The following is a 10,721-nucleotide window of genomic DNA, read 5'->3' on the forward strand; positions in this document are numbered from 1 at the left end:
GCAGATTTTATAAAAACAATACCTGGTAATCCTGTCATGGAGGTTTAGACACTTTGGAGTTTATTTACTAGCACTGGAGAGAGAAAAATCTTGTGCAGCTGTGTGTGGTAGCCAAGCAGCGTCCAGGTTTTTTCTGTCAAAGCTTAACCACTTGCTTACCGGGCACTTATACCCCCTTCCTGCCCAGGCCAATTTTCAACTTTCAGTGCTGTCACACTTTGAATGACAATTGCAACACTGTACCCATATGAAAGTTTTATAATTTTTTTCACACAAATAGAGCTTTCTTGTGGTGGTATGTACTCCCCACTGGGTATTTTTTTTTTTTGCGTCGTAAACAAAAAAAGAGCAAAAATTTTGAAAAAATGAAAAGTTTTTTTTTGCTTCTATTATAAAATTTAGCAAACAGGTACTTTTATTCCTTCACTGATGGGCACTGATAGGCAGCACTGATGGACACTGATAGGTGGCACTGATGAGGTGGTACGGATAGGCAGCACTGATGAGCTGGCACTGATATGCAACAATGATGGGCACTGATAGGCGGCACTGATAGGCAGCATCGATAGGTGGTACTGATGAGCTGGCACTGATATGCAACAATGATGGGCACTGATAGGCGGCACTGACTGATGGCACTGATGGGTGGCACTACTGGGCACTGATGGGTGGCACTACTGGGCACTGGTGGGTGGCATTGCTGGGCACTGGTGGGTGGCACTGCTGGGCATTGATGGGCACAGGTGGGTGGCACTGCTGGGCACTCGAGGGCGGCACTGCTGGACACAGATGGGCTGCACTGGTGGGTGGCACTGCTGGGCACTAATCATCAGTGCCCTGATGATTGGTGCCGAACCCTCCTCTGACAATTGCAGGTTATCGGCAGTACTTTCCTCACGCTGTTACAGCGTGAGGAAAGTGCAGCCGATAACCGGCAACTGCATTTACCGGTGATCTGCTGTGTCATTGGACACAGCTGATCACGTGGTAAAAGGCTGCAGTGTTTGGCCTTTTACCACATCACGTGATCAGCTGTGTCCATAGAACACAGTGATCACGGAGATCGCCGGGTGCACGTCATATGATGTCCTCCCAGAACTGGCCGGCCGCAGTGTAGCCGTCATTCAGCTATCTGCGGGCAGCAAGTGGTTAATTGAACAAGCTGAAGTTAGAAGATGATTAGCTACCATGCACAGCTCCACCAGATCTTGCACTCTCCAGTTTTAGTAAATCAACCCCTTTCTGTTATCAAGTGATAATATTCTGTCTCTGTCTTCCAAATGCTCACCTGCATTGTCACTCTGTTACATGTGCTTCCTGTATAGCCTATAAGCAGCTTTGGTCCACTGTCACTGTCAGAAAGCTGGTCCTGTTCTGGCTGCTGCAAGTGGATAGCAGGGATGAGCATGTTTGGGAACAGTCCTTTCACATGGGCGTTCCGTTTTTTTTCTTCAGTTCAGTTGTTTTTTCAAAGAAAAAAACGATCAGTTTACATCCGTTTTTTCATCCATTTACATCCGTTTTTTCATCTGTTTACATTGGTTCACATCCGTTCTCATCCGTTTGGATCTGTTTTCATCAGTTTTTGGTCTGTTTACATCCGTTGACATCCGTTTTTCATCCTTTCCGGGTTTTTTTGCGGAAGAAAAATAGGGTTTCTTCTGTTAAAAAAAAGGATGTTAACGGATGTGGATATTAACGGATGTAAAAAGATGTTCATCCGTTTACATCCGCAAGTCCATAGAAATACATGGGGTCCGTTTTTAATCCGTAAACAGACAGATGAAAAACGGACATACGGATCGCCCGTGTGAAAGGGGCCTAAACCCATCAGAGTGAGCCTGCCAGGAAGCTCTCCCCGTACTGAGCTCATAAGTAGCTGCAGCCATACATATACATGCTCCTTGTATATGCGTGACTGCAGGTTAAGCCTCGGACACAGATGACTGGATCAGTATAGGTGACAACTCCTGGTGGGCTTACGCAAATGGTTTTGACTATTACAGTGCCTTGAAAAAGTATTCCTACCCCTTGAAATTTTTCACATTTTGTCATGTTACAACCAAAAACGTAAATGTATTTTATTGGGATTTTATGTGATAGACCAGCACAAAGTGGCACATCGTGCACGCCACACTTTTCAGATATTTATTTGTAAAACATTTTGAAAACCATTTATCATTTTCCTTCCACTTCACAATTATATGCCACTTTGTGTTCGTCTATCACATAAAATCCCAATAAAATACATTTACATTTTTGGCTGTAACATGACAAAATGTGGAAAATTTCAAGGGGTAAGAATACTTTTTCAAGCCACTGTAACTATTATCCAAACATGACTGAGCTCATCTCTAATGGACAGGACGAGTTTGATTTACTAAACGTGGAGAGTGCAAAATCTGGTGCAGTTCTGCACAGAAACCAATCAGCTTCCAAGTTTTATTGTCAAAGCCTAATTGAACAAGCTGTAGAAGCTGACTGGCTACCATGTCCAGCTGCACCAGATTTTGCACTCTTCAGGTTTAGTAAATCAGCTCCGATATGTCTGCAAAAAAGAGATCAGCAGCTTAATTAAAAAAAAAAAAAAAAAGAATGAAAAAGGTGAAAATAGTATTTTCTAAAAGTAAATTATGACAGTTAATTATGATACACAGAGTGACAGTAACAGCAGTACTGGGAGAAGTTCCCCGTAGAAACTGTCGGGGTGGGGCTCTGCCCACACGGACACATCATTCAATCGCAGTGTCCTGTGAATTAATGAACTACAAGACCTGGCATCCTTAGCAGCTGTCAGCTTGTAGTTCTCAATAAACTACCATGGTGCTGTGGAGTGCCGTGGTAGTTCATTGGATCTTCCTGTCAGTATATCTGCTTGCACGTACATCCAATACGGGCAAGTAGATATACTGACAGGTCTGCAGGAAACCTTCATGGCACCAGCGATCTGCTGATAGCTCGTACAATGCTCTACAGGCTCTGCTGTCAGCTGATGTCCCTCAGCCCATCTCATATGGTCGGGATCCACCCAGAAGTCGGGACTGGCACCTGGCTCAACCTCGCAGCGATCCATAGAGAGCCTGAGCCAGCCCCTCCTGCCCCTTCCACAGCCCAGCGCTCCAGTTAGCGCTGGAGGGGCAGAGCAGAGAGCTGGAGACTGACAGTCACAGCTCACTGCAGAGCTGGCGGGGGAGAGACGGAGCATAGGATTGATATTGCATCCACCTAGGTGAGTATCCATTTTTTTTTTGTTTTGTAAAGTCCATACTTCTCTTTTAACCTTTAAAGCTGTTCTTTGGGGGGTTTCTTGTTCTTGGCAGTTTTTGGCTCTCCCTTTTGTCTGTTTCAGGACACCGTTGCTAACTGTCACTTGGCAGGAAGTCACTCAACAGCTGTCACAAGATAGAGACCTGTAAAAGCCAACTGTGGCTCAGACTTAGTTAAATATTTTTCTTCTGAGGTTCCTGTCTGCAGATGGATCTTCAATCAAGCTGTCCTGCTTGCTCTTCCTCTCTTCATCACAGCTATCCTTTGTTGGGGTATTGCAGCCCACTGTGGTTAACTACATGAATGGACTAGTTTTGTTTGGCTCAAGTCTTACTGAGCTTTTGTTAATTGGTTATTTATCCTAAAAATTTAGTTTATGGTTGTGACAGACCCAACCGAGACAGGGGCTTTTGGAGGGGACTAGGCGGGGATAGCCTTCTACCCACAGATTAAGGTCCATGGAGGAGAGTGAGGATCTTGCCTGCTTCTCGCAGTAAGAACATGGAAAACAGCTCAGTTCAGCCTCTGATCACATGGGGAGAGCAGATCAGTTTGTGATGATGGATAATAATGTGATGAATGCTGAGAGGGAGGCTTGGATTAATTTTCTGAATAAAAACAATAAAGCTTCCCTTCTGGAGTGGATGGAAAGGTGTAATATTAATCTTGTAGAGGTTGATGGTCAGAGGAAATATGGTGGCCCTCCTGCAGACTGGGTTGCAGAAGATCCTCCACTTGGGACAGACATATTTATCAACAATCCCCCTCAAGAAATCTATGAAGATAAATTAATTTCACTCTTTCAGACTGTTGGAATATTGTATGAGATTTGTCTTATGATGGACAGATTGCAGAGGTGGGGGCCAGGCACCTGAAATACAGGCCTTTGAATCCCTCGTGTTTTGTTTTGTTACTGCATTGTCTCATGTTCTGTCCTCCACTATAATGTACAGCGCTGAGCAAACCTTTTAGCGCTATATAAATACTGTATAATAATAATAATAATAATGTACTTTGTGTATTCAAGGTTGACTATCTGGGGTGGGCTCCCTGACTGGTCTGCGTGCCTTGCTGTTGATTAGATTACTGTTGATTAGATCACTATTTATTAGGTTACTGTTAGCTGCTAGCTGTTCATTAGATGTACTATTAGATATACTGATGATATTACTGTTTAAAGGTTGCATTGTTTAAGATCATGCAATCAAGCTCGTATCTGATTTTGTGCGGTAAAAAATTCTGGGTGAATTTTCAATATAGGGAGTTCCAATTTGCACCTAAGCTAGTGTTGTCTAATTGTTGGGTGCAATGTCCAGCTATAATACCTTGTGTTGCAATCGTGCACACCAAGATGGATGCGGTCATCCATCTTGTTAAGAATCTTCCATTTTGTATCATCTCTCTCTCCCAAATCAGGCTTCCTCCTCCAATTTCCCCCCTCCCTCAGCAATGTGGTCGGTGTGTGTTTGCTGAGTTCAAAAGGCAACAGTCCCCAGTGGGAGAGCTCCAGGGCTGTAAATCCCACACTAGCTAGGTGCCCCTCTGTCTGCAAGACCCGTGCTGGAGAAGGGGTCATCAAGCCATAAACCAGCCCTCACTGAGCTTCAAAACACATTCCAGGTGGTCATAAAAACAGACCTACATTTTAAAACCCAGTTTTCCATATCATTTTATATCTCCAAATAGGAAATAATTACGCAAACATGGAACATATATTCGGATGGCTCACTGTAAGACAAGTAACTGGGTATATTACACCCCCTATCTGACATACACAGGAGAGTAGAAAATTATATCTCCTTAACCATGCAAGCAGATATTTCATATCTAACCGTTCAGCAGATGATTCTGGGTATTAATCTACTCATGGATAGAATGTTATATGTACCGAGAAAACGTTATTGGCCATAGTATAATTTGAGAAGGCTTTGGTCAAAGCCTGAGCTCCCCGCCTACACAACCCCCTCCCCAAATGAGGCGATTGGTTCTCTGAGTCAGGGAGACACCCTGTGGAGTTCCTAGAAAAGCTAAGTTGAGTTTAGTTCAAGAATTCTCCCTTTTTTTTACATCAGAACCAGCTTTGGGAGAAAACGCCCTTTTGCTCTGAAAACTTGAATGCTGCTTAACCCAAAGCTTTTGGCAAGTACTTTATCTATCTAAATTCCTTTCTGTTATCTCTTTGCTGTGTTATTGCTCTCTGTATATTTATATATATATTGGCTACATCTTTTTCTGTAAATATTTTTATTGCACCCTTTTGACCTTTTAGTAATAAATCTTACTTTCTGAAAGTGTTGAGCTTTCTAAAGCTCTTTAATGCAAATTCAGAACCCCTGCCTCTGAAAAGCGCTACTGTGTGTGTGTTTTAAACTTTGGTATATCACTGCCTGCGGTGACAGTGGTATACCGACGATTATTCAAACATCATAGTGTTATTGCTGATATTGCCGAGTTTCCTCTTTCTCTGTACAAAAAGGAGGTGGTGGCAGTGTGAAGGGTTAATTGCTCAGTTAACCTGACCCAGTAACAATCGCGCTCAGGCTGCAGGTACATCGATTGTGGTCCATTAGCTGGAAAATCGTTGTGCAGGTTGCATCTGGGCGTGGCATTGTTATGCACGTGACAGCGCGGTTTTAGATTGGCTAGTCCTTCGGTCACGAGTTTGGTGAGAAGGGCTGGGGTCTGACGCTGCGATCGTCACACCTTGTTCCTGTGTTCCAGCAGTGAGGAAGCAGTTTGTTGATGGAAGCACGCAGGCGGGGTGCCAGGCAGCGCGTAACAATGGTTGTTAAGTATTATAATTTTGGTAAAGTTATATTTGTTTTTATAAATGGCCGCAGCCTAACTTTTTTGCAATATTTTTGGTCTTATTTTATTAACTTATTTCCTTTACGGATTGGTGTTTGGTTGCTTCTAATCCCATGAAACTCTACATGTTTTATGTAGTCAGATGTAAACAAGCTGAAAAATGCTTAAGAGTGAATGGAGGCCAAGTAGATCTTCTGTTCATACATCAGTATCATGTACAAGAACCGTTAAAGTGGAACATAACTGCATCTCAGAACCACAAACTGAAAATTATATTAAATTAATTTGTAATATTCAAAGCAAACTCCCCCTTCCATCCATGTCTCCATTATTTATTATGTTGAGAAATCATTTTGAAAAAACACCCCCCTAGCATTTCTGGTCGTGTACAAAAAAACAAAACAAAACAAGTAAACATAATATACTTTCCTATCCATTTAATAATGCTAGAAGTATAAGGACTAAAAATAGTTAATGTTGATTGAGAAAATATACGTACGTAGTTCTGCTTTAAGCTCACCATAGATTTTACAGTCTGACTGCATATATCTCCTATAGATTTACCAACAACTACATAGTGCAAATGCGTCTCTGATTTGATACAAATTGATTGGATAGTTGATTGGATTGAATAGTTTTGGTAGGTCTTCACCCTATTTTATTTCTTTATTCATTACCAGTACTTATGTAGCGCCATCAATTACGCAACGCTTTACATACATTATATTTCCAAAAGTATTGGGAAATGAACTTTAATGGTATCCCAGTTTTAGTCCATAGGGTTCAATATTGAGTTGGCCCACCCTTGTCAACTATAACAGATTCAACTCTTCTGGGAAGGCTGCCCACAAGGTTTAGGAGCATACCTTTCACACTGTAGTCCCATCTACATCACTTTCCCCTCTTTAAAGAAGTCCCACAGTGTCAGTGTCCTCTTTTCCCTTCACATCACTGCCCCCCTTTACATCACAGTGCCCCTTAACAAAACACAGCATCCCTTAACACAACACACCACCCCTTAACATAACACAACACAGCGCCCCTAACAACACAGCAAATATATAGCAAAGATGGGATGTCTCTTTTCTGGACAGGAATGTCTCTTTGCTGGATGGGGATGTTCCTTCTTGGAGTGGGCTGTCTCTTTGCTGGATTGAGATATTTATTTGCTGAATTGGGATGTCTCTTTGCTGAACAGCTGTCTCTTTGCTGGACAGGATGTCTCTTTGCTGGACGAAATGTCTCTTTGCTGGATGGGATCTCTCTTCGTTGGATTGGGATGTCTCTTTGCTGGACCCAGCTGGGAAAAGAGACAGCCCAGTCAAGCAAAGACACATCGCTGCCCAGCAAAGAGACAGCCCGCCCAGCAAAGAGACATCCCAATCCAGCAAAGAGACATCCCAGTCCAAGAAGGGACATCCCCATCCAGCAAAGACAGCCCCATCCACCACCGCTACAGAGTTGTCACAGTGTGCCAGCGGGTGAAGAAGAGAGTCCGCTGTTGTCCCTTCAGTGCAGCGGCCGGCCGAGGAGGTGTCCCTGTGTCAGTGGCGCTTCCTGCTTGTCATCTGGAGCCATCACTGACGCTTCTCCTGTCGGCCCTGGCCCTCGGACAGCGGAAGGTGAGCGGCTGCCATGGTCTGTATTAGCCCTGTCCAGACCGTGGTTGCCACTTACCTCCCACTGTGCGGCTCGGTCGCCTTAAGCCCAGCAGCCCCGGACCACATGGCAAATGCCTGGTGTGTCATATGGCCAGTCCGGGCCTGGACCCGAGGGAGGGCACCCAGCGGTGGCGTGGCTGTGGTATGCCACTTAGTGGCCACTGGTCTATGGGAATGTTTGACCATTCTTCTGGAGGGCCTGACTGGCAGTCTCCACTCTGATTCATTCCAATGGTGGTCTATTGAATTGAGGTCAGGACTCTGTGCAGGCCAGTCAAGTTCCACCACCCCAAACTCGCTCATCCATGTCTTTATGGACCTTGCTTTGTGCACTGGTGCACAGTCATGTTGGAACAAGAAGGGGCCATTCCCAAACTGTTCCTACAAATTTGGGAACATGAAATTGTCCAAAATGTCTTGGTATGTTGACACCTTAAGTGTTCCCTTCACTGAAACTAAGGGGCCCAGCCCAACCCCTGAAAAACAACCCCACACCATAATCCCCCCTCCACCAAACTTTACACTTGGCACAATGCAGTCAGGCAAGTACTGTTCTCCTGGCAACTGCCAAACCCAGACTTTGGATTGCCAGACAGAAAAGGGTGATTCGTCACTCCAAAATACATGTCTCCACTGCTCTAGCATCCGGTGGCAGTATGCTTTATACCACTGCATCTGACGGTTTGCATTGCACTTGGTGAGGTAAGGCTTGGATGCAGCTGCTCAACCATGGAAAACCTTTCCAAGAAGCTCTCTATGCACTGTTTTTGTACTAATCTGAAGGCCACATGAAGTTTGGAGGGCTTTAGCTATTGACTCTGCAGACAGTTGGCAACTTCTGTGCACTGTGTGCTTCAGCATGCACTGACCCCTGCTCTGTCATTTTACATGGCCTACCACTTCGTGGCTGAGTTGCTGTTGTTCCCAGTTGCTTCCTCTTTGTTATAATACCACTAATAATTGACCGTGGAATATTTAGTAGCAAAGAAATGTCATGGATTGACTTATTACACAGGTGGCAACCTATCACGGTACCACGCTTGAATTCACTGAGCTCCTGAGAGCGACCCATTCTTTCACAAATGTATGTAGTAGCAGAATGCATACCTAGGTGCTTGATTATATACACCTGCAGCCATGGAGGTGATTGGAACACCTGAATCCAATGATTTGCAGGGGTGTCCCAATACTTTTGGCAATATAGTGTACATTGTACATTCACATCAATCTCTAAACATCAAGGGGCGTATAATCTAAGGTCACTAACTCACATTCATATTAGAGCCAATTTAGACAGGAGACAGATATTCTTACATAGTTATGGCCAGATTCCTAGGTGGTCCCCCCAACAACTATGCCACAATCTCATCCCTCCTTTCTAAACAATCAGTTCTTTTTTTTTGTTTTTGTTTTTTTTTAGAGAAGAGATGCAGGTACTCCACCATTCCGCATCACCCCTTGCCTCTGCCCCCTACCCACTTCTGTGCACTGTCCTTAGATTCTATCCCCTACCCACCTCTGTGCACTGTCCCTTGGTTCTCTCCTCTACCAACCTCTGTGCACTGTCCTTAGGTTCTATCCCCTACCCACCTCTGTGCACTGTCCTTAGGTTATATCCCCTACCCACCTCTGTGCACTGTCCTTAGGTTCTATCCCCTACCCACCTCTGTGCACACTGGAGTGTGCGTGCTGGGCGGTACTTGGATATTAGGTCAGTGATGTAGTTCGGGGCAGTATGGTGGACAGCTTTGTACGTCAGCGTTAGGATTTTGAATTTGATCCGTTGCGCAATCGGAAGCCAGTGGAGGGATTGGCAGAGGGGGGTGGCGGAGACAGAGCGGTTGGAAAGGTGAATGAGTCTGGCAGCCGTATTCAGGATGGACTGAAGCGGGGATAGCCAGCGGCGAGGCAGGCCAGTGAGGAGGGAGTTGCAGTAGTCGAGTCGTGATATGATGAGAGAGTGGATGAGCTGTTTAGTGGTTTCTGGGGTTAGGAACGTGCGGATTTTGGCGATGTTGCGGAGGTGGAGTCTGCACGAGTTTGTTAAAGAGTGGACTTGGGGCTGGAAGGATAGGTTGGAGTCCAAAATGACACCAAGTACTCTGGCCTGCGGGGCGGGTTTGATGGTAGCATTGTTCGATGTGATAGAGAAGTCAATGGGGGGTGGTGTCCGGGCTGGGGGGAAGACAAGAAGCTCTGTTTTGGAGAGGTTCAGTTTAAGGAAGTGGAGCGACATCCAGTCTGATATGTCGCTCAGTAGGTGTGTGATTCGGGCGGAGACCGAGGGGGTGAGGTGGGGGGTTGAGAGATAGATTTGTGTGTCGTCGGCATAGAGGTGGTAGTTGAAGCCGTGAGAGTGTATGAGTTGGCCAAGGGAGCAGGTGTAGATGGAGAAGAGAAGGGGCCCGAGGACAGAGCCTTGAGGGACCCCAACAGAGAGGGGGAGTGAGGGGGAGGTGGTAGCATTATAGGTAACGCTGAAAGAGCGTTGTGACAGGTAGGATGAGAGCCAGGAGAGAGCAGAATCTCTGAGGCCGAGGGAGTGTAGTCTTTTGAGAAGGAGGGGGTGGTCGACTGTGTCGAAGGCCGCAGAGAGGTCAAGGAGTAGGAGCACTGAATAGTGGCCATTAGCTTTGGCGGTTAGCAGGTCATTGGAGAGTTTGAGTAAGGCAGTTTCGGTGGAGTGTAGGGGACGGAAGCCGGACTGTAGGGGATCGAGGAGGTTGTTGTCGTTGAGGTGAGAGCATATAGGTAACGCTGAAAGAGAATACCAAGTACTAAGAAATTTGCAAGGAACTTGTTAATGAAAAGAAAGGCAGTAAATTAGTTTCCCTGCAGCCATAAACAATAGACTAGACCCCCCAGCAAAAATAGACCCTTGCCAGTCACAATAGATCCCCCAGAAGCCAGCATCAATATACCTGTCCCTTAACAGTAGATCCCTCCCAGCTACAATTGATCCCCCAGCAACAATAGAACTACACA

Source organism: Staurois parvus, unplaced genomic scaffold (assembly GCF_062004578.1).
Source record: "Staurois parvus isolate SC_StPar_1 unplaced genomic scaffold, SC_StPar_1.0 ptg000439l, whole genome shotgun sequence".
Classification (NCBI taxonomy): Eukaryota; Metazoa; Chordata; class Amphibia; order Anura; family Ranidae; genus Staurois; species Staurois parvus.